Source organism: Podarcis bocagei, assembly GCF_964188305.1.
Source record: "Podarcis bocagei genome assembly, chromosome: 17".
NCBI lineage: Eukaryota > Metazoa > Chordata > Lepidosauria > Squamata > Lacertidae > Podarcis > Podarcis bocagei.
This window is the reverse complement of record NC_138143.1, coordinates 38,963,440-38,988,463: the sequence shown is the minus strand read 5'-3', so window position 1 is coordinate 38,988,463 and position 25,024 is coordinate 38,963,440. Positions and strand designations below refer to the sequence as shown.

Sequence of the window (25,024 nt, the reverse complement as noted above, 5' to 3'; positions counted from 1 at the left end):
GTGAACAGATACCTTTTATTATCCCCTCCGATATGACCCTTGTGAATGGCCCTTGATTCCAGTGTTTATAAAGTTAAGATCAACCTTCTAACAGCAACACCAGCTTTTAAAAATTCTGTGAGTTTGGAAGATAACAGCGATTATGCTTTGGGAAGTTCTTATCAGAGAGTTTTATTCTTTAAAAAAAAACTTGAGAAGCTTTATTCCACTTGAGATTATTTTTAAGGAAGTTTTTGTCCACCTCCAGTTTATTTTAAATGAATTTAATGTTCAGTGGGAATGAAGTGGTGGTGTTAAGTAAGGTGCCACTCACAGATGTGTCATTTGTCACTGTAATTATTTGTCGTTCATGGAAGTAGAACAAATGTTGTCATCTCACCAGGTATAGTCAGAAAGCAGGAGTCACATCAAATGTGAGAAATTTTCTACGTGAGAAACATTTCCAAATATGAAACAACATGCAACTATCATGCATGGACTCCTGTCAGTTCCCTAGCTTGATGGATCAACTTGAAGTACAGAGTGTGTGGCTGTACGTGTAGCATGTGTAGTTTTGCACACAGTAGAGTTTTCTTGTACTTCTGAACTTGTTTGTAGAGAGAGTTACCAAAAAGGTTTGACACTGTTTGATCATAGGTCTATATGCCACAAATGTGTGTAGTGAAATATACCCAGGTTGCATTCTATTTCCAGGATTGAAGTGCTTCTCATGTAGGACTCTTGTCCTGTTTGTAGTGGCCTTGAGCTTTTAGTGCTTTCATGGATTGTCAACCTTTTTGGCAATAGTGTGGCAAGTCAAGATCAAAATGGTACCACTCTGCTATGCAAGAAAGTACATATACAGCCTCCCTCCCATGTATGTTGAGATGCTGCTGCCTCTACTGATCTTGGGAGCTGGCAGAAGTGCCGGACTGACTCCGTTTTTATCTTTTTATTAGTTTAGATATTAATCAGATATATCTGTGCCACAGCTGGTTGCATGAGATGACTTGCTCCTATCCAAGAGTGCCACAGATCCAAGCTGATCATGCCACTCCACAAGTTGACTACCAATGGGTTAGTCACAATAAAGGACAGGAAACTTTAGCAATAAATTACTAGTATGCTGTATGTTACCTGAACTTTTATGATGATGTTGTGTGTCAGTGACTATAAAGTAGGGATGAGCAGCCAAGGTCATCCAGACTAGTCTCATAGGTGAAAGAGAAGAACCCATTAGTCTTGGCAGTGGACTTTGGTTTAGAGCAGTGTTTTCCCAAACTTAGATCTCCAGCTGTTTCCAGACTACAATTCCCCCTATCCCTGACTACTGGTTTTGCTAGCTAGGATGATGGGAGTTGTAGTTCAAAAAACAGCAGGAGACCCAAGTTAGGGAAACACTTGTATAGAGAGTTGTTGCCCTCAAGGCGCTTTCTCAGGGTGGTTCTGTATAAACATAAATGCTGAGGGCTATAAAACCTACCAAGAATGAAACTGCTGTACCAGTTAAATGCAATTGAAAGCCTTCTACAGTTATACCATGTTGGAAGACATATCCTTCAAACCAAACACCCCCCGACATTTTGCTGTTCTTAAGAGTCATCAGACAGTTCAAATGCACACAAATCTGCTTCTATCTGTTGCTGTTCCAAAGCTGTGCAATTGTTTCTATTTACATGTGTCTGATAGTGTGAAATCTGGAGCCACGTACTCCAAATCTGAACGCTTCAGCCCACATTGGGAGCTGTGAATAGAAGGACTCTGAAGTAGAAACTGTTGCCAAGGGTATTGACGAATTAGTAAGATGCAGTTTTTGAGTGCATGGGTTGGTCAATACTGTATGTTCTTGATACTTTCCAGAGGTGGGAGGGATTCATGGGAAACTACCCTAAGGGCTTGATTCAAAACCTATGCATTATAACATAGTGCTTGAGGCTGAAATATAGTCTTCTTTATTCCTCTTCTGCCTGAAAATGGTTGCCTTTCTGTGTGCCACAGGAAATATTGATGTTGACCACGTCTGCACCCCAGTAATCTACTTCCAAGTCGTCAGCTTTTAGGGGAACCCCCCAATTAAGCACTGTTTGATGGAAGCTTACCTGGCAAATCACATTCTAAAATCAAATACCAAAAAATTGACAGTTTTTTCTGTTGCAGCTACTTTTAACACCCATTGCTCAATCCTAGGATCAGAAATATTTAATTCGGGTGAGTAGGTTGCCATATATCCATATGCATGGGTTCATATCAGGTCAATTGGTAAAACCAAACAGAGCATTATGCTTTACCTCCTTATTAATAGCAGTGATATATAATTCAGAACTAATGCAAACTGCTCTTTCATCTTTAGGAAAGTGCATGAGTGTTACTTTTCAGCTCAAAAATATTTTGATCTGCAATAGTTAAAAATTTCGGTTGCCAAGATAAGATTTCTGAATACACTATAGAAACCTACATGTTTTAAGTGCATTGCTCAGTTTCATTCTTCGTAAGTATGAATGCTACTTTTTGAGTAACTTGCTGCTGATCATTTAACATGTGCCATTGTTTTTGGAGAGTATGTTTATTCAGGGTTAGGTGGTTTTACCCACATGCAAGTGCCAGATATGTTAATTGATCTCAAACTTCAGGGTTGAAAAAGTGTTATGTGTGCAAACAAAGCTATTGCGTTCTCCAGAGATGCTACAGGATACAAAAAAAAAAAGAGAAAGTACTCAGTGATAGCCATTTGAGTTTGAGATGTCCTATCAAGCAACAGGTGGTGTTAGTTGTCATAGCCCTATGATAGTGTGAATGCTGAAATGTTGCACTCTGAAAAGATGCTAATTGATGATGTACCCACATACTCCTTCGATTACATATGGCATTGTTTGTATGGTAGGCCTACCTCTTCATTGGTGCTTAGTTTGCCTGGGATGCACATTTATCTTTTAAAGATGGTTTGGCTGGTGGGAAAGAATTGGTGTCTATTCATGAGGTAGACCCAGTGTGCAAAAGGTGTGGTAGATGCTTAGGTCCAGCATGAGATAATTTGGATTTCTTGGAGGCAGTGTTTGTAATTCACCAGGCACCAGGTCCCACCAGCGCCACTTGCGATCAAGTGAAGATGCCCTGCCGCCAGGATGGCGCCTGATGTCTCCACTATCTGGAGGTGCATGCCTGGTGATCCTTGGATCTTGCCTGTTTTCACACACTGAAAACACATCCTGTAGAAGTCTGTGATATTTTATCTGCACAATCAGAACAAGTTTTAAGAACCATGAAGTTGTATTGAAAAAATTGACCTTCAAGCCACCTGGCCCCAAAACGAGAACTAGACATTGGTTTTAGCAATTGGCGCCTAGCTTATATATCTGAGTTTATAACACTGCTCTTGGAATATGCTTTCCTGGAAAATTGTCTTGCACAAGGCTCATTAAGTGATTAAAATAAATGGCAGCTACACAGGAGAGTTTCCTGGTGGGTTGCGCCCTTGGTGCAAGGCCATTTGCAAGCCTTTTGTTTCTTGAAGCCTCATTGAAATCTCTATATCTGCAGGAGAGTAGGGCCTCTCTTTTTTCAGGACAAACTGAATATTTCCTTTTAAAATCAGCTTTAAACCTGTGCTTTGTTTTTATTTATGCCACCTCCCCCCCCCCCCAGGAGCGCAAGGTTGCACACATTGTTCTCCCCCCTCCTCATTTAATCTATACAACAACATTGTCAGGTAGGCTAGGCTGAGGGGCAGTGATTGGCCCAAGGTGCATTGTGAGATTCATGGCCTGTGGGGATTTGAACCCTGGTCTCCCAGGTCCTAGTCTGACACTCTAACCACTGTACCATGCAGGAGTAAGCCTCGTGGAGTTCAGTGGGGCTTATTTCCAAGTAAGTGGATGTAGGATTGCAGCCTTAAGAATGTAAGAAGAGCCCTGCTGGATAAGACGAAAGGGCTATCTAGTCCAGTGTTCTGTTCTCACAGTGGCCAACTAAATGCCACAAACTGGAATTTAAGTACAATAGAACTTTCCATTTGTGTCCAAATTTTAAATCAGGGGGTCAGTTTCTTATAAACTTCTTAAGTAGCTTGCTTAAGTTGGTATTGCATCAATTATATATGTGATTTTGGAAACAATAATTCATAGTATGTCTTCCTGGCATATGTGAGCATAGCTCAAATGCCATTTCCCAGGTGGTCTCCCATCCAAGCAACTTAGGAGCTATACAACTGTGTCATGTGCCTTCAAACCATCACCATTCCAGAATACAGTATTGGTCTGAAAACGCTATTACAACCTTCAGTTTCTTTATTATCTTATTCCTTATTAGTTTAATATAAGATTCTCATTCATTTTCTGCCATTTAATAATTGGCCAGATTGTATTGCCTTCTTGCTAAACAAGGATGACTGTGAACCGAATTCATCCTTTGTGAAACAGCTAGGTTTTTACAAACCTGGACCATTGCTTAGCATTGTTCTGTGGTGATTAACATCAAGGGTGAAATGAGCTTTAAGAAAGCAGGCTGCCTGGAGCAGCTCCATTTAATGAGGGTGTAGCTAAATTGGGATGATTTTTGTCTTCTGAAAATATCTCTACACTCTCAGGAATTCTGGATTTATGCTAATTTACCATCTTTCTAATGCATTTTACTAGTGGAAACCTAATTTTTAGGTTCAGCTTTTCTAGATGGAAAGTATGAGAAGTTCTGCAGTAGTTACCCTCTTACCTAGGGGTTCTCTGAGCTGGAACCACACATTCATGTCATGCCCCCACAGTCTAGCATTTACCAAGGCACCAAGTTGGAGGCTAGAGTAAGATCTGGTTCCTGACTAGGAGCCTCATGCTGTGAATGACGGTACCCAGTTCAATTTTTCTAGAAAAAGAGGTGCATGAACTCCTCCCTTGTTCTCTTATAATTGCAATAGTAGCTACCAGAGAGGTGCTGGAACTGTGTTCTGGTGAGTTTCAGCTGAAGAAAAGCCCTGGCAGTACAGCCGGTGTGGTGTAGTGGTTAAGAGGGGTAGATTTGTAATCTGGTGAACCGGGTTCGTTTCCCCGCTCCTCCACATGCAGCTGCTGGGTGACCTTGGGCTAGTCACACTTCTCTGAAGTCTCTCAGCCCCACTCACCTCACAGAGTGTTTGTTGTTGAGGAGGAAGGGAAAGGAGAATGTTAGCCGCTTCGAGACTCCTTCGGGTAGTGATAAAGCGGGATATCAAATCCAAAATCCTCTTCTTCTTCTTCCTTGAACCAGAGGATGGCAAAGAGGTCTCTCTGATGTTACAGCACCCGAGTCCATAGAACTGGATCCCTCAACCAGAGGAACATGATGCTGCCTCCCACAGTATCTTGCCATTTCAAGGTGACGGTAACATACCATAGAATGCAAAAATGCCTGTCTGGAAGGCTGGCCCTTTAAGAAAGCCCAGTTTACTTAGATTTGAGTAGAGTCAGAAACCTGGATGCTTGTTTGCCAAACACAAGCTTCGTTCAGTATTTTATGTAAAAAAAAGTAAAGAGGCTCAGGCCTTCTAGGCTGATGGGTCCTCTTTACCGCCAAATCTAACAATTCTCTAGTTTCTGCTAATTGTTTTTTCAGGTCCTATTAGAAATCTAAAACACCAGTTAAATAAGCCAATTTGTATAATGAACGATTCCTGTGGGTTCTTCAGATAATTTAAACAGAATATTTGAAACATGGAGTGAATATCCTTATAAATGTGCCAACCATGTATTTGATTTGGCAGCAAATAATGTGGCATGCTAACAGTAACTCTGCACAATAGCACTTCAAATCTCAGTGTTTTTAACACGTTCCTAATTAGGTGTGAAGTGATGTGAAGTGATCGAAGGTTCATAGCATCACAGTGGTTGAAGCTCATTCAGATTTTCTACTAACACAGTTTATTAGGTTGGTAGCCAACTAATACTGGATATTAATCTGGATTGACAGTTTGTGAATCAAGGTTTCACTGACATTATGAAAAAGCTAACAATCCATATTTGAAGGGTGCCAGAGTCTTTCACTCAGAAACTGAGCCTGTAAATGGTGCCTGAGAAAAAAAATGGTCCTAGGATTGAGACAGAACTAAATGTCATGCCAAACATAGGTTGCTGCTAAATACTCAGAGTCTGTGACAAGTTCACCCTCCTCTTCTCAATAATATTATATTTAAAAAACACAAATTTCCTTCTCAACAAATGTTTGCACAGCTGTGTACAATAAACCGAATGTATATTAGATATAAATATGTGCACAGCAGTTTAGAAACAAATCTTTAAAAGATACATTTTTGGTAATTGCTTAATATAGATATACTTACGGAAGCATATTATATTATGTATTCTTCTTCTTGCCCCAGGCCCAGGCACCCACCAGGGACGTGGGTGGCGCTGTGGGTTAAATCACAGAGCCTAGGACTTGCTGATCAGAAGGTCGGCGGTTTGAATCCCCGCGATGGGGTGAGCTCCCATTGCTTGGTCCCTGCTCCTGCCAACCTAGCAGTTCAAAAGCACGTCAAAGTGCAAGTAGATAAATAGGTACCGCTCCAGCGGAAAGGTAAACGGAGTTTCCGTGCGCTGCTCTGGTTTGCCAGAAGCGGCATAGTCATGCTGGCCACATGACCTGGAAGCTGTTTGCGGACAAACGCCGGCTCCCTTGGCCAATAAAGCGAGATGAGTGCCGCAACCCCAGAGTCGGTCACGACTGGACCTAATGGTCAGGGGTCCCTTTACCTTTAGTATTGTTGAGAGTTGGTAGAGGAATGCACAGTGCGATGTCATTCTGTCATGTATTTCCATAAGATATTAAGGGGAGACAAGGGAAAGTACCCATTTCATGGTCTTGCATCTGATTCTGGCCTTCCATTGTGATCTGTACATGTCTACTCAGAAGTAAGTTCCTCTTTGTTCAGTGGGACTTACTCCCTTGCTAGGGTATTTAGGATTGCAGCCTTTTAAATCTGGTTTTCATAATAGGCTAGAGCTGGAAGTGCCATTGTACCTCTTGTACAGGGTGAGTCTTTTAAAAGAGGCCCGGTGGAACATGTGTACTCTGTATCCACAGGGCCTCTTTTAAAGGACTCATCCTGTATCTCGTCAATATGGCTAGGAACACTCTTTTTGTTCTGCCTCTAGGATTGTTGCTTTTTCTCTTAACAGAAGAGCTTTGCATTTGCACTAGAAGCAGAAATTCAACAAGTGAAAATTTCCTGGCAAGTTGTTGAAGTGACGAGAAAAAGCTGTGCCTGTTGAATTTCTGTTTGCTATGAAGCAGTTAAAAGGACAAAGATCCTCTTGTCAAGATGGAGAGAGTGATAGTCCTGAAGACTAAACTGATCATAGAAAAAACAAAAACAAAAGATCTTAACACCTCTCAACCTATTTCAGAACCTTTGGTGAGGCAAGTGGGTACACTTGCATCTTCTGTTTCTTCAGTTTGATGATGAACAGAAAGCAAAGGATTATAAAGCAACAATGGGCAATTGGGTGTGGGAAGGAGATCACTCAGAGAGGGATGGGAGAAGCGTGGCTGGTTCACATCTTTGGTTTGTAGAGGAGTCAGAAAGAGGTTTTCACTGCACTAGGTGAGGAGCCACAATACAGGAAAACATCCTTGAGGGTGAAAGTAGGGAACACTGTGAAGTCCCCACAGTTAAAGACAACTGCACATTTTGCGCAGAAGTTGAGCTTGTTGTTTGTTTCCTTTAGCAAACATGTGGAAGGCTAAATGTCAGGTGTGAATCCTTGTTTACCTATAGCAAATTTATTTGCCACATAAATATTAATTTGGACATATCATTTGAAGTTGACAAGTCAACTAGAAGTTGAAAATACATCCTTTCCCCTTTGCTCCTGAGAAAAATGAAAGAGAAAAATTAGCACATTCCCCCACTGGGTATTAGGCAGCTTGATACCCATGTTCTAAATGCATTATATTAATTTCAATATCATTTCTGTGATAAGTTTTCAGACTAGATACAAGTAGCCCACTTCTCTCAATTTTAGTCAACTAGCACTGATTAGGAAGTTGCTAGTGCTGATTTCAACAGCTTCCTCCCACCCCCCCCCATAGCCTTGCATATAAGTCTATGAAATTATGAATCTGCATACATTTTTACTAGCCCACCTATACCTATACCCGAATGCCTCAATATACACATTTCTTTAACTTGGTCACCTAAAGGTTATTCCTAGTTGTCATCAGGTGGATAGTTGAGTGGATATTGTTAGGTCAAGCCTGCAGTAAGTTTTTTCAGACTCTCATCAAATGGTTTGTCACCAAAGTTACCCCTGTGGGATGCTGAGAATGAAAACATTTTTGCTGAAGAGGAACTTCATTAAACCCAAAATCTGGGATCCCCTCCAAACCTGTGCCACAGTTTTGCAGTTGTTTTGCAGGGTTTTGCAGAGCAAACCTCACGTTTTGCAGCCCCCCCCGTCAAACTGAGTAATCAAACTGGGGTTTGTTGTTAACCCGCCAAAAAAAATCCTGTGCCAAGGGGGACTGAATTTTTTTGTCTTCTCCCCCAAGGAGACAGAGAAGGAATGGTGAAGAGGTTGAGAGGGAGAGCCAAGAGTTTATGAGGCAGAGATAGTGAACTAAACTGAACTACCTTCAGATGACAGGAAGAGCAGTCTTCTGCCCTGACTCAGCTTTAATCCAGCCACAGTTTATTGCCAGGCAAGTGGCTGAGACTGAGGCCTCTTGCTGCATTCCAGCTCAGACTGTAAGATCAGACAGGTCTGAGAAACCCCACTTGCTCATCTGTGGATAACTGATTTACTGGATTCTGTTCCTTCTCGTGTTTTGTTTAGCAGCCTGCATATTTATCTGAAATGTTCCTCTTTTGTATTTCTCCCACTCCCAATTTGATCAAATTGCCTATAGGCTGTGATGTGATGTCAGTTTTCTGGAACGTTTTGAATTGGTATTTTTTCTTAAATTCCTCCCCCCCCCAAAAAAAAGGGTACGTTGCAATGGAAAAAATTATGATGCCCTAGAGAGCGATCTTATTTAGCATGCATATTTTATTTGTATTTAGTAAATAAAGCTAAAAACTTTGAAACTGCCAAACTTACCTAATATTTATTTGTAGTTGGCACCATTCATTGTTTCGGTGGAAAAAATAAACACTGGAAAACCTTCTACCCTACAGGTTCTCCTTGTAATTCTGTTGGCAACTTAATCAGTCCTACAAAGGCTGTGACGTTTATCCCCCTTCATCCATCCCATTTCAGTTAAACAACAACAACCACTAAGTCCAGGATTCCTAGTAAAAGAAGTTGCCAGTATGGAAAGTGGGGTTAATAAATGTTGCATGTATAAAACACATGTTTGCTAAGAGTAGTTGAAATATCCAGAGCAGTTACATTTTATTCTGCAACCTAAAACAACTTCACACAGGAAGCAACTATTGTTTATGCTTTTATAATTTCAAGGTTACACTACTGTAATGTACTTTAGTGGAAGACAGGAGTGCCTGGCGTGCTCTGGTCCATGGGGTCACGAAGAGTCGGACACGACTAAACAACTAAACAACAACAACAATGTACTTTAAGTAGGCCTACCTTTGACAATTTGGAAGCTTCACCTGGTGCAAAAACCCCAGCTGGTGTATGTTTCTTTTTCTTTTTTCCAGTTTTCATTGAAGGTGTCTCATCATTTCTAGGGACCTAGTTTCTGTCTCAAAATGAATTTCAGGTAGAATCAGAGCTAAAAAACAAGTTTGGAGTGACACAGTTTGAACACTGCCATTTCAATGATAGGACCGTGGTATAGATGGGGAGACTTTGTACTGCCACATCTGTGTGGAGTAAACCTTATTTGCCTGGCATTAAAGCATGACCTAAATGGTCATGTTCAGTTGAATATGGAAAGTGCCAAGATAACTGCATTAGGGCTAGAAATCCTTGGGTAGAATCTTACTCAGTTTTTTCAGTATGCAAGTTGACCTTGCTGGTTTTGTTGTAAGATTTAGCGACTTCTGAGTTTGGCTGCTTTTGAAGTTTTCACTGAGGCTTGTTTAATCTAAGGTATTTCCCCCGTGAAGCCATAATTCGGTCCTAATGCCATTATTCTTGTAGAATTGTTAGTACCACATATTCAGTATTGGGACTTTACTTAAAGCTGAAATTGTAAAAGTTAAAAAAAGAGGGCTTTTGGACATTTATAAAACATTTACTACCTTAATTAAATTTAGCTACATTTTGCCCGGATTTGATTTACGGCATTCTAACATGCCTGCAATGAGTTTCAAACGTTCATTAGTTGATGTTCCAGCTAAACTCGCAGGTGGGGATTCTCAAACTTATGGGGACATTGTGGAATTTTGAAACAGTGCCAAGGAATACTGACTTTTCCGCTAGATTCCCACCCCGCTGCTCCCACACCACACTGCTTTTCCATTTAGTAAAAGTCAGATACAACAGAATTAAAACAGATCTTCTTGAATTTGCATGATTTAAATACTCCCCCCCCCCAAGAAAGGGCTCCCATTCATTCACATTTTGCCTTTCCACAGGATCTGGGTAAAAGTCAGCTCCACTAAAATCAGAAAACAGATCTTATTACATGGTTTTTAAAATGAGATCCACTCAGAACCACAATCAAATGAGATTTTACATTGGTGTCTATAGACTGCATGCTAAAAATCATGGATCCAGCACTTGCCAGCAGTTACATGACACACACACAAAGATGAACCCACGACATCGATCCTGATGAATTATCATGATTTTTAGATATGTCAATAAAACCATCATGTCACATAATATATCTGAGTTTAGCTATGATTTGCCTGAGGTATGGGGTGAGAAACTTTTGTAAAAATCATGAGAATCCCCCCATACACTTCTAATTCATGTTTTTTTGCCATTTTACCACCCGTTCACTCAGTTTGGAGAGTTCCCTTTGGAGCTCTTCACAATCTCTCTTTGTTGTAGTGACCATCAGCAAATGTGGCCACCTCACTGCTCATTGCTAACTCTATAAATTGTTTATGAACACGTTAAAAAGCAAAGGTCCCAATGCTGATCCTTGAGGGACTCCACTTTCTATACCTTCATTTGGAAAACTGTTCATTTATCCCTACTCTTTGCCTCCTGCAGCTTAATCAATTCCTGATTTGCAAGAGGGCCTAAACCTCTTATACCTTGGCTGCTAAGTTTATTCAGGAGTCTTTGCTGAGGTACTTTGTTGAAAGCTTTTTGAAGCTCCATGTACACTATGTCAACCAGATCACCTCTATCTGTATGCTTTTGTTGACACTCTCAAATAACTCTAAATAGGTTCATGATACGAATGTTCTCCGTAGCAGGTGCTTTACCACTGAGTGTGTGTGAGAGCTCCCAAGTGTGAGTAGGTGTGCCACTTGGAGGAAGGGCTTGTACATTTTTGTGGTTGTGCTTCTGCAAGGTTACATGAGAGCTAGTTTCAGATTTCTTAATTTAGGCAGCTTGAGCAAAAGGCTTATGTGGCAATGCTTCCTATATTTTGTCAGCTTCAAGAAACTGAAGACACTGGCAGCTTCCTCTTTCTTTATATTGTACTTTTATTCACTTGTAGAGCAAACTGCTTAACTTTTAATTTCATTTGAACACATATTCGGAGTTTCCCATTTATTTATTGGTCCCTGTGACAAGGCTGCATTAATGCCCACCTACTTTCAGGGTCTCTGGGGCTGCGTTTGGTGAGCTAGTTCCGTGTAGGGATCTCAACTACGACTTGCGTGTTGATTTGGAAGACTAATAAGTGAAATGATGTCTTTGACCACTGCATGGCAGGGAGACAGCTTGGCACTAGTCTTCAGTAAGCTTACGTTCAGGTAGGCAAAATTGATATGAGAGCAGCCCTTAAAGGGACAGCCCTTAATTAGAGCCAAAGATGGCGTCTTGGTTTCATGGAATCCTTCCCCCTGCCGTATCCAGTGAGATATTTGTACAGAATATTTTGGATACGTTTTGGGATCTCATAGAATTGTAGAATCATAGAATTGTAGATAAACATCTAGTCCAACCCCCTGCAACGCAGGAATATGCAGCTGTCCCATGCAGGGACTGCCTTTGCAACCTTGGTGTTGTGCCTCTGATGTGTTGTTCAGAATTTACAGAATAATATGGATGAAATGCTGGTCCCTGCACTGATTCAGAAGAGATTGTTTTTTTTTAAAAAAATGATATTTATTAAGAATTTTAGAAAAAAACAAAAAAGAAAGAGAAAAAGAAAAAAACAGAAAAAACCACACACCACAATCAAACAATGCAAATTAATAAAAATCAAAGTCAAAAAATAAAAACAAAGCACGTAACACAACACAATCAAAAGGCAAAAATAAGCCACAAACATTTAAAAACAAATCCAATATTCTCCAATCCTTAACTGTCATTACCTTCTTTCTTTGACCTCCTCACTCCTCCCTTTTTTTGTATCCTAGTTATTAATTGTCACAGCAAATCCTTTCCATTTTTCATAATATTCTGTCATTGATTCAGAAGAGATTGCAGTCTAAATGTGGGGACATGCAGGAAAGAAACGCAGGAGGTGGCAGGGGAAACCAGGGCTGAGTGCAAATGAAATGCAGTTAGAGGTGCTTAGGTTTTATTTCACTGGGGATTAGGATTTAGGAGCAACAGAAGAGGGGAGTTTGAAGAGGCCCTGAGGGGGAGCAGCGTGCAGATGTAACTTGTGTTTTTAATGTATTTGATATTTGATGTCGGGACGCAGGTGGCGCTGTGGGTAAAACCTCAGCGCCTAGGACTTGCCGATCGTATGGTCGGCGGTTCGAATCCCCGCGGCGGGGTGCGCTCCCGTTGCTCGGTCCCAGCGCCTGCCAACCTAGCAGTTCGAAAGCACCCTCGGGTGCAAGTAGATAAATAGGGACAACTTTATAGCAGGAAGGTAAACGGCGTTTCCGTGTGCTGCGCTGGTGCTGGCTCGCCAGAGTAGCTTCGTCACGCTGGCCATGTGACCCGGAAGTGTCTGCGGACAGCGCTGGCTCCCGGCCTCTAGAGTGAGATGAGCGCACAACCCTAGAGTCGGACACGACTGGCCCATACGGGCAGGGGTACCTTTACTTTTTTTAGCCCTGAGCCCGGTCTTGGCATAAATAAAAATTTACTTACAGTACATACTTACTTGTGCAACTACATTCTAGGCATCAAAAGGGTAATAGGCAGAGCTTAGATATGTAAATGCTGAGAAGTCAGCATATGAAACAGCTAATGGTTGGGGGAATAATTTAGAAAAACGAAACAAAGCACCATCCCAATGAAATAACAATACAAATCCTGCTCCTACTTCTCTTCCAAAGTTCTAAGTTAATAGTTTGCCTGTTCAAAAACAAAACAAAACTGACTGGGAATACCCATCCAACACTAAAAGATTCCAGTTGTAGAGTATTAATAACCAGCTTAATACTGAGTCTTGCATGAGTCAGTACTTTATTTTTTCCATAGCTTAAAGCATGCCTTGCATATTTTCATGCAGATGAAAGAAATAATGTTTTTAGAGGCTGTATAAAAGGCATTTGTGGTATATTCGCCATTAAAAATAAAGCTTCTCCAGTTATATTTCAAGTTGTCTCTGTAGGAGGTGTGAAGTGGGCATTTAGAGACAGTTTCAAAATGCTGAAGAAATTAAAAGGGCTGTTCTTGAAAAGCCTGCAACTGGGCATTATTATCTAACCTTGAGCTTACTCCAAATTAGGGCTTTGCGTGTTTTCTTTCCCCACTGGAGGGCAACTTTCCACTGTTGGGAAGTCACAGCCTGCACTATAAATGCAAAGTTCAAAACACATAAAACTTCTCTTCTCAAGGCAGAGATGGTTGGTTTGGTCAGGTGTGGGGAACCTTTGAATCTTCAGATGTTCTGGATCTACAACTCCCATCAGCCCCAGCAAGTATGGCTCATGGCCAGGGATGATGGGAGTTGTAGTTGAGCAACATTGGGGGGAGGAAATGCCCCCCCGCACCTCGTCTAAGGTGCCAACTACCCTCTAATGATGTGCTGTGTTCATGCACAGCACCTTTTTCGTATCATAGGTTGTTGTTACTATTAAGAGTAATTAGAAGCCCAAACTTGCCACATTATTTTCTAAAATGCTAATTTTGAAGGAAGCAGAGAGCAGAGTCACTGAAATCATATTTCATGATTACCGTATTAGTGACTCATCATCTAGTTTAGGCATTCTTTAGGCTCAGAATCAGTTTGCCAGAGGTTTAATTAGCACTGAACTTTGAAAAGGATGTTCGTATGTGTGGGTTATCAGGTAAGCAGCAAAGGAAACTCTACCTGTTACCAGCTGGGCCTTGAAAGGTCAAACTGTGCAAAGGTGGGTTTCATTAATGGCCGAGAGGGCAGTCTATTCTACACTTAATGCATGCTTAAATTGTGTTCCCCTCAAGCTGATTTTGCCTCTGGTGCCTACAGATTCTTCCTTCTTGACTTCAGTGGGTTTTCAGTATAGAAAACAAGTGACCTGTCAGGCAGGAGCTTTCTCCCCAAAGCAGGTGCTTAGCCCATAAGCTTTTCTTTATTTTCAGGGTTTTAAGGAATTTAATCAGGGCTAAAAGGGGGGAAATGCAGTTAACCCTGGCTACATGGGTTCATGTGCTGACAGGACTAACAACTTCTGATTTTAAAAAATGATCGGTCCAGGCAAGTCAGTGGACAGAAGTGGAAGCAAAAGTTGTAGCAGCAGCTGGAATGCCAGGAGGAATGAGATGAAGACATGGAACTGCCCTGAGACCTCTGAGTATAAGGCGGTATATAAATTCAATAACTTTTTTATTTATTTTAAAAATTGAACACTTCCACCCACTCCTGCCTCCCTTTTTCCTCTACGCTGAGTAGAACAGAGTTGGGGAGACATTCTGGAGATACTGAGTTTTATTGTTTATTGCACTCAAATTATTTTTTTCTGTGAGTTTAGTATAAATGGCTTGTGATTCTTAATTAGTGCTCTTGCTGTGTACTAACCCTTGGATTTTGTGAAGCATTTAACTGCTCTAAGCTGCTTTGGGAACCAATCTTGGTTGAGCGGGATATAAATATACTAACAGTGCAGTTGCTAATCATGTTTGCTTGGAAGTAAGTCCTACTGTGTTAAATGGGACTTAATCGCCAGGTAAGTGTGCATAGGATTGCAGTTTAAGTGAATAATAAAGCTTTTCATTTGCTCCTGTGTCTAGTGATGGAAGTCACGATGTGCGGCCACTGCTCATGTACCTGCATTCTAGAAAACTACATCTCTGGTTTGTGCTGTTACCCTCTTCATCCATGTTGTCTGAGAATAGGTTATCAAAAAGCAGCCACTGAAGTTGTAACAACATTCCCAGCCGTCCTTTGCTGATTTCGATGTACAGTAATGCCAAGTCACAGCTTGCCCAAATTATGGTCTCATAGCATAATTTCAGATCTGGGTTTGCAAACAATGGTAGATGATGGTGGCCTGGACATCACAATAGACCATGGATTGAAGTTTATGTCTGATCTTATGAGTTTATGGGAAGGCCCATAAGTGTCGATACCACTTTGTTCTGCTTGCGCTACCTTTTTCTTTTAGACTACTGTTTTATTCTGATTACTGTGAAATGCATTTGTGAGCTGTTGCTTAGGGTAGGAATCAGATCCCCCTAACCTTGAATTTTAACTTCTAATAGTGAGAGGTGCCAAATTTTGTGCTTCCAGTTCCCCTGAACAAATAGTTGATTCAAAACTTGATGAGACATCTGAGATGTGGGCTCCCGGGTGTAGTATGCCCGTTGCCTGCAGTTTATAGCAGTTGCTAATAAAGTTCAGGTTTAGTTCAAGACTGTTAGGATGGTTTCTAAAAGCTCTGCAAGCTTTAGTCTTTTTATATCCTAGAAACCTCTTATGTGTGCATAATATAGGTCCATTGTTAAGATATTTGGGTTTGGTGGAATTTTGCTTTGGCTCATAGGCATACTTGTCCCCTTACAGCTAGGTCCCCTGGAGTTCAGAAATACTTTAAGACTACTTTCATACTGAAGCTTTTCTTCTTCTTGTTGTTAAAATCCCTCTAGCATTCTCACTATTGCATTTGCTTCTGTTGTTGTTTGATGGCTCTGTGTACTTCATATTTTGTATTCATTACTCTTTTGGGAAAGTTGTGTTGTTGTTTTTTAGTGCAATGGGGCTCTAAAACAGAATGTGGAAATTTCCTTACATTTCAAAAATAGTATTGGTAATTTTTCAAAATCAAATTGGTTTGGATCTTTCTATAGCTTTCATGAATGCAAGGCCTGCCATTGCTTTGAGTACTGAAGTAATGTAAGCTGTCACTGTATGGAGATCTAGGCATCATGGAGATGGTGGCCTTTTAGCAGAAATGCAAAGTTAATGAAGCCTGAGGATGTGGTCAAGATGCTTGCAACTTCACAGCCTATTACAAGCTCTCTTGATTCATATTTATCCTGGCTGATTAGTGCCAGTCCTTGAAGCTTTACTGGGTAGCTCCAAGGTGTGATGAATGCTTTGTGGCATGATAGGATAGTCCCTGCTGCTTTGGAGGAGGTGGTAGTGTGGCCATGCAAGGGGGAAAACCACTTTGGGAGCAGAGGTTTATGCCAATTACTGCATGCAAACTACTTTCAACACACCTTTTTTGAGAGAGGGTGGTGCTGGTTCAGCTGTGGATACTTTTCTAGTCTGGTCTGGTTTTGGGGCAGAGTTGGTCTCAGCCACCCTGAAAGATGACCTTCGGGATGGGGAAGTGTGACCATGCTGAGATTGCTTGGAACTCTCTTTGACCATTGATACCATTCACCACATTATACTCCTGGACCATCTTTGTAGGTTGGGGACACCATTTCACAGTGGTTTTGCTCCTACTTGGGTTGGTTCCAGAAAATAGTATTGGATGGCTGTGTCTCAGCCCCCTGGCAATTGATTTGTGGGAGCCACAGGCAACAATTCCCTCCCGAAATGATTTAATATTTATATGAAGCCAGTGGGGGCAGTCACTGGGAGATTTGGGGCAAAGTGTCACTAGTATGCTGATGATACCCTTCTATATTTCTTTGGAACATCTGTGTGGTGTAGTGGTTAAGAGCGGTAGACTCCTAATCTGGGGAACCGGGTTCGCGTCTCCGCTCCTCCACCTGCAGCTGCTGGGTGACCTTGGGCCAGTCACACTTCTTTGAAGTCTCTCAGCCCCACTCACCTCACAGAGTGTTTGTTGTGGGGGAGGAAGGGAAAGGAGAATGTTAGCCGCTTTGAGACTCCTTAAAAGGGAGTGAAAGGCGGGATATCAAATCCAAACCAGGAGAGGCTGTGTATGTCCTAAACTGGTGCCTAGAAGCCCTAGAGGCCTTCATAGGCTGAATGAGAGCATATAAACTGTGACCAGACAGAGACACTATGGATAGGAAATCCCCAGATCATAACCCTTCAGTTAACTCTATAATGCTATCTATGTGTCTTAAGTGCCCTTTGACAAAGTCATATTGACAGTAGATCCATTGAAATGAATGGACTTAAATGAATTATGATTAACTTAAATCCATTGATTCTACTGGGTCTCCTCTTGAGTGTGGCATAGTCAAAGGCCATTCTTTGAATTTAGCTTGTTACCAGTCCAAGTCCAATTTTTTGGATAATGAAAAGTTTGCATTGGGTGGGGAGCCTTGACTCCGTAGATTTCTCATCTCCTATCATCCCTGACCTTTGCCTGTGCTATCTGGAACTGATGGGAACTAAAATTCAACAACATACAGAGGGTTTCCCACCCTTGGTCTACATTTTTTTTTATCAAATTGCCCACTAGCTTTGAGTCATTGTACAATGAGTTGAGCATCTTAGTGTACAAAATCATTGTGATAATCATCCCCAGTCTTGCATGTGAGCTTGTTTCTTCTCTTAATCTAAAACAGGGAGAGGTTAGCAGCCAAATGCAGTGCCTTGAATCATATGACAATTTGAAGTCTGTGAAGGAGGCAGGAATGGACTAGAATAGTGTATGCTTCCCCCTTCTCATTGCATGATTACCAGCAAGTTACGACTGGACTTCTGCACCCAACTTCATTAACTAGATAGTTCTGATTCATTCCTTTTGTGCCATCTGTTCATTAAATGACGTTGAGGAGGAAGGTGAAAGAAATTGCTCACACTTATGAGTGTTTGAATGAATGATGCTTAATTTGTCACTGGTGATTGTCTAATATTCAGTCTTAATACCTTCAAAAATTTACATTTAATTGGTCTGTAGTATAAAGCTCACTGTAAACTAAACCTGCCAAAACACTGATCAGAGAACTGATTTTCTTTTACAGCAACCACCGCTTAATCAGTAGTTGTTTTAGCAAATAATCTTGTGCAAAGAAGTCTAAAATACTCTCTTAAAAATAAGTATGCCCAGAAAATAGTCAGACTTCATACTTATGTGCAATGTATGCACAGGAAGCTGCCATTAGTTTTAACTTTTTCTCAAGGGAAAGATGCTTCAACCTCTTGATCCTTTTGGTTGCAATATTCTGTAAGTGGTGGTCCTTTATCTGATACAGGTAAAGGTACCCCTGACTGTTAGGTCCAGTCATGGACGACTCTGGGGTTGTGTGCTCATCTTGCTCTATAGGCCGAGGGAGCCGGCGTTTGCAGACAGCTTCTGGGCCATGTGGCCAGCATGACTAAACTGCATCTGGCGAACCAGAGCAGCGCACGGAAACATATACTCAGCAGCAAACCTGGGGTTGCAACAGGGAGCTGCAGCCAGTCCTGGTTCCTTGCTGAGTGTATCTGTATGATACATGAGTGTATCTGTATGATACATGAGTCCTGAAATATTTTTACACTACATGTTTAGATGTACAGTTATGTGTATGCAACTACAAAATGTAGTGTGTGAGAGGTGTGCAAGTAAGTGCATATGGGAGCGGAGCAGCCCCTTCCTTTGTGTTGTGTGAACAGAGGGCTTAAGACACCAGTAATACTGCATTCCTCTTCTGACTTGAGAACATGCTTCTAGAGCTACTTGAGCTCAAAGGCATGAATTGTTGACTAGGATATTTAAGCTTGCTAATCTTGGAAGATTAAACTGATTTTACTAATTTAGGGGTGGTAATTCATCTCTGGAAGCTGAAGGATTTTTGGAAGGGTTACCAATTAGTATTTGGTTGTACAGTAGTTAATTTTCAGCTATATGTGTAACAGCAGTGGTTCACTGTGCCTTAAAGGTAAAGGTACCCCTGCCCTAACGGGCCAGTCTTGCCAGGCTCTAGGGTTGTGCGCTCATCTCACTCTATAGGCCGGGAGCCAGCGCGGTCCGCAGACACTTCCAGGTCACGTGGCCAGCGTGACAAGCTGCATCTGGCGAGCCAGCGCAGCACACGGAACGCCGTTTACCTTCCCGCTGGTAAGCGATCCCTATTTAGCTACTTGCACCCGGGGGTGCTTTCGAACTGCTAGGTTGGCAGGCGCTGGGACTGAACGATGGGAGTGCACCCCGCCGCGGGGATTCGAACCGCTGACCATGCGATCGGCAAGCCCTAGGCGCTGAGGTTTTACTCACAGCGCCACCCGCGCCCCACTTCACTGTACCTTAGGTGTCAGTTATTCATTGTTTCAGAAAAATCATATTCTTAAGTCTTATTCAGTCATTATCCCCTCAATGTAGTTACCACTGTGCAAGAGGGAGAGTCGGGGTGAGCCCATTAGCCCCCCCCCCACTTTATGTTTCCATGGTCATTTCTACTGTCCATGTGTTGGAGGCAAGTTACAACTGAGGACTGTAGCTTGCATAGAACATCTAGTCAAGTAGAGCAGGTGTCCCACTGCAGACATTCAGCCCCCAGAATGTGGAGGCCTTCAGGAATTTCAGCATGTACAGGGTGAGTCCTTTAAAAGAGGCTCTGTGGATACAGAGTACACATGTTCCACGGGGCCTCTTTTAAAAGACTCACCCTGTAAATGCAGGAGGAGCTGTCCCAAATGAGTTCATTTCTGCTTCCTCCTTTGCATGTTAGTCCCCACGGGGTGGGAGGGAGAGTAATTGCAACAACATTTCAAAGCAGTTTGCAAGAAATGCTAATTAAATTCAAAAATCTCTGAACTACACCTGAAAGTAGTGCCCATAATTGTCAGGTGCACTGCATATGAATTAAGTTCATTTGGGGTATAACACTGAACAATTTCTAGTTCAGGTTCATTCTCTTACATGTGTTTTGTACTCTTTAGACCCTTTGAGCCTTTATGCTTAAAGATCATAATTGTTGAGGGGCGTGTGTGGAAATTAAACAATTCACATCCCATTTTGTGTGTTTTGATGTTTTCTTAGTCTTCTTAAGTATGTTTTATTCTTCAGCACAACAGCATGTGAATGCTGAATTTTTATTTGCAATCATGTGCATCAGTGGTTCCTAACCTTTTCACTTGGTATAGTGACCCATAAATTTATCAGGTTTTTTTTGGACTTCAGGTCATTGGCAGGCATTGGTTTTGTGCATTTTAATTGCATGTTTGTGTATTTTATTACCTTGAGGCATCCAAGCAACAATTTACTTAATGTCCTTATTAATGTGGAATATGTTGAATTGTTTATAGTACTTAAAAAGTTACCCATAGTTTTGTTTATGGGAATGTAAGAACATCAACCATATGATTGCAGGATATTCCTCCATAAACTGTTGTAATTTGTTTTTAAAACATACAATTACACAAGCCATGTTATATCTAACAACATATTAATAGTTTAAATATTTTTATTCTAAATGAAGTCCATTTCTGCAAATAACAGTGGGATTGCTAAACTAGCATTTTGTCAAAGAGTAGTTCAATGTAGGCTTTAATGGTATCAGACATGGTTCTCATATCATTATGGATACATAACCTGTTTTTGTATTTTGGCTTCATAGCAGCCATTCCTGAAAAATCTGTATCAAAAAGCTATTTGCTACCAAATGGCAGCAAATATTGCTTCATCAGCAAGCTCTAGATACTCTGTGGCAACATGAAAGCAAAATTCAGAGCGCCTCATTTACAGAAGTTATCTTACAGGGTCTTATCACATGACAATTGAAGGAGTTGTTCTTTTTGCACAGTGAGGACTTCGTGACATCAGTTGCAAATGGGTTTTGCACCTACTCAACCTTCTCAGTTTCTAAGCAGACTTCAAATTACCATTGACTTAACTAACCTTGGCAGCAGGTTCAGTGATGGTTCACTTGTACGGGGAGTTTTTCTGAGTGATTATTACAGCTCATCTGTGATGCACAGCTGCCAAAGGAGCGCCTTGTGGTGAACTATCACTGGATCTGCCAGCAGACAGCAGTTCCCAAGTGTTACAATGTAAGATCTGAGCCATCCGGATGTTCAGAGACATGTGTTTATTCAGATCCCGACCCATTTGTGGGTCATGACCCATAGATTGGGAAACAGTGATTCAGATGAACTTGAATTGAACTGTGAACTGGATGGTGGTGAGCTGGAATTAGTGCCTTTTGGATTTCTTGAACTTGTTCCTTTTAAAAATGAATTCCCAAGTGGCCATCTCTTTTTTGTTCTTATAGCAAGAAAATGCTTTTTATCCTCCGGCAGGAAAATACAGTGGTACCTCGGGTTAAGTACTTAATTCGTTCCAGAGGTCCGTTCTTAACCTGAAACTGTTCTTAACCTGAAGCACCACTTTAGCTAAGGGGGCCTCCTGCTGCCGCCGTGCTGCTGGCACACGATTTCTGTTCTCATCCTGAAGCAAAGTTCTTAACCCGAGGTACTATTTCTGGGTTAGTGGAGTCTGTAACCTGAAGCGTATGTAACCTGAAGCATATGTAACCCGAGGTACCACTGTAATCAAAAAAGGCATTCATGTACATCTGTAGAAATAGAATAGTTTTGGACCTTGTCATGAAATTTGTCACAGAATAGTAGATGAAGAAAGACTCAATAGCAGATTGCATGTGGGTCGCAAGACAGGTAATACATGTATTAGGAATCAAGTTTTGAAGCCTGTGTCCCAGTTTTATCCCAGAAAAACTGGGGACTAAGAAACAAGAAGTGAGCAGAGCTGGCTGGTGCTGCCATCCATTTATTATAATTATGATAAAAATTATATCATAATTATTCTGCCACTCCTGTCAACGGAGCCCAGGGCAGCAGAAACAGCAAAAGTAAAACAGTGTCAGACTAGTTGGTTTAACTCTGCGAAAGGTTACACTCTTGTACCCTCTATACTAGATCTTGTGGATCTAGGGATTTTATCCAGTGACCTATTTTAAGCAGGAAAGCAGTTGGCCTTTTGATAGCTTGACTATTTTATGCTGACAGAAATAAGTTCACCGGAAAAGGATCAGAAATACTTCTCATTTCTGTCACCCTGTGGTGGCAGGGGAAAATGACATCTACACTTTGTTTCAGTTCATGTATCTCTTGTTAGCCTCATATGTCTAATTTTTCTTCTCTGCACTGTGACAGACACCCATCATTTAATGTCAGCCCCATCCCATATATGCATTGAAATATTTACCTATATTCCTTAAATCTCTGGTATTTGTTCTGGCAATCGTAGTGTTACCTAACAGATTGTTTTCCTCTCTCTTTTCAGGTCTCTGGATGGCAGACTCTGAAAAGAAATGCAGTTTTAAGAGGTATGTTGACCACATGTGCTTCCAGAATTATTTGGGAAAAGAGCGCTTTACTGATGGAATTGGACTTCTTGCTTCTCACTTTAAATAGATGAAAGGGGAAACAGGGATTGAAAACAACAAGCACACCCAAATTGAAATCGGTGCTTTTGAAGTTCTAGTCATAATTAAAATTTCAAAACGCTTAGTTTTACTGTAAACAATAAAATTGCTGCTGTCCCACCAGATAGAACTTGTTTTAGTCTCAACATCAGATTTGTTATGGGTCCAGTATAAGTTGCTTTTAATGTTAGCCTTTAGTGTTATGGTGCGACAGTTGTGTAGAAGCTCAGGGAGGTTGAGGTAACTGTTTTAATCTTGAGGGTTTTTTTAAATGTAGGAATACTTTTTTATTCAACTGAAATATCTCGACACTCTTTCACATAAAGAATGTCAATGGAGATCCCCAAATCTGTTTGAATTGCATCACTATAAAATATTTGAACTTACCCTCCTAACTGGAACTAGGGAATTCCTGTCAGTGGCAAGAACTCCTTTATGCTCTGATTCCTGCCACAAGAAACGTTTAATGTGTTCAAAGTTTTGGAATGCCACAGAAGAGTCTTTGAGTGGTTAAGTTATCATTGCAAGGCTACTGAGAGTCACCCAAACTCTAAGCTAACCCGGCTTCTTCTGGGGTAGTTTGTCCACCACCCTGCACTCATCTCTCACCTGTGAATCCTAGAAGCTGTCAGCATGCAACAGCAACCACACCCTGGGAACGGCTTTGGCTAGTTGGCTAAACCAGGTGAGGGTAGCCGATGGGACTCAACCCTTGGTGAGTTAGGGACTTCCCTAGCATGCGAAGACAGGCTCTGGCAGATTGAGCAGACAAGACTAGTATTGGGTTCAGCAGTCAAGAAGATGGTTTCTGTACATGCTGTAGAGGGAAGTGAGGGGCAGATGGGGCTCATCCACCTGGAAACGTAGCCCACCTAGGAGAAGGAAAAATCTGATGCTAAATCTCTGCTGCTTTGTGGAATATCTTCAGGAGAAGAAAAGGCTAAGGAGCAGGGCTTTTTCTCAGCCGGAACTTGCCAGAAGTCAGTTTCAGCACTTTTCAAGCGGGTGCTATTGCCATTCTAAGAGAATGAGGGAGGTTTTCATGGTGAGTTTTGGCATGTCTTTTTTTTGAAAAATAGCACTGCTAAGGAGTCGGAGTAAACCTAACACAAATCCAGAGTGGAGACCCTAAGACAGTTGGATGGTGATTTGTACACCTCCTTCTGGCAACTCCTGCCACTGAGTTGGTGCCAGACATATTGCTCTGCTTTCCTTTGAAACCCCATCAGCGAGGCTGGGGTGGTGTTGTCTTGTCTTCTGGGCAGCCCAGGACCTCCATACACACTGCCCAGGCTTACACCCCGGGGTGGTCACTTCAGTGCTGCTAGTGCAGTAGCTTGACTTCACTCCCAGAGGTGCATTTCATTGTCTCTTGAGACAGATGGATACCAACACAAAGCACTATGCCATGGGAGCTAGGAAATTGCTGTTTTCAGAAGCAGAAAAGCTTGAGGTTATCTTGGGGCCAAACTAGATATGACCAGGGGAGAGTAAGTATTAGCTCTCCCACTGTTTATTTTTTTTATTTTTTAAAAAAATAACAATTTAAATACAATTAGAAGTGTAGGCATCCATTTGAGACAATGTGTTAACCCTATTCTCTCTGTAACATTTTCCTATTAGGCTGCTATTTGCCCTGCAAAAGAAAACAAAGCATACAGGTATCCATATTATTAATAGCTTCAGAAGATGATTTTCACTTAAACAACAGCACAGAGTAAAGGATTTAACATACCCACCCCACTGCAGTTACAATCAAATTTCCCAATGTACCCCTGCAACTGTTGTTAAACTGTAAAAGTATGTACACTGGATGTGCTCTCGTGGCTCTTCTGTCATGCAAACCCTTTGACAAATGTCATATTCTGTGTAGGATTCCCCAGGCATGGAACTGCAGAAGATTGCAGTCCTGGTTGTTGCAGCTGCTGTTCATTCTTCTAACCACAGTTAGTGCCCACTTCTTCTGAAGCACATGAATTTTCTGTTTGCATTTATTAGCTAAGATTATGCTGTTTATTTTGAGGATTAGATGGGCTTGTTTAGCATTACTTCTCGGTATCTGATATCTCAGATCTCGGGGGCACTGCTTTATATGGTGCCAGAGTATAGCTTACCATGAATGTTTTGAGTCCCAGACCTACCTTGCTCCTTCCCAGGCTTTTTTAGGTCAGCACAAGACAGGAGATAAGCCAAAGTTTTGCTTATTGTGTTGTCTGAACCCAGAATTGTTGTTAAGGAGGAGATAGTGTACAACTTTCAGGGCTGTGAAAGGACTGGCCATTGTCATGTTCTCAGCATGGTTTGGCTTAGTGTGATGTACAGATGTGGCCATTACGTGATCCTCCATGGGCAAATACACTCAAATACACCAA

General features: G+C 41.5%; 1 protein-coding gene across 5 annotated transcripts in view; it reads left to right on the top strand.

Annotated features, from left to right (window-relative positions):
- The window catches only part of PCGF3 (polycomb group ring finger 3), a 52,059-nt gene that overhangs the window by 6,119 nt on the left and 20,916 nt on the right, over positions 1-25,024 (top strand). For 2 of the 5 annotated variants that reach the window (XM_081176927.1, XR_014003297.1), the window contains 2 exons: positions 22,511-22,553; positions 24,276-24,313. The gene's annotated coding sequence lies outside the window, so the exon portion shown is untranslated. Of the gene's footprint in view, positions 1-22,510; positions 22,554-23,580; positions 23,698-24,275; positions 24,314-25,024 lie in introns of those variants that run through there. The other 3 variants (XM_081176928.1, XM_081176925.1, XM_081176926.1) reach the window with 3 other exon arrangements.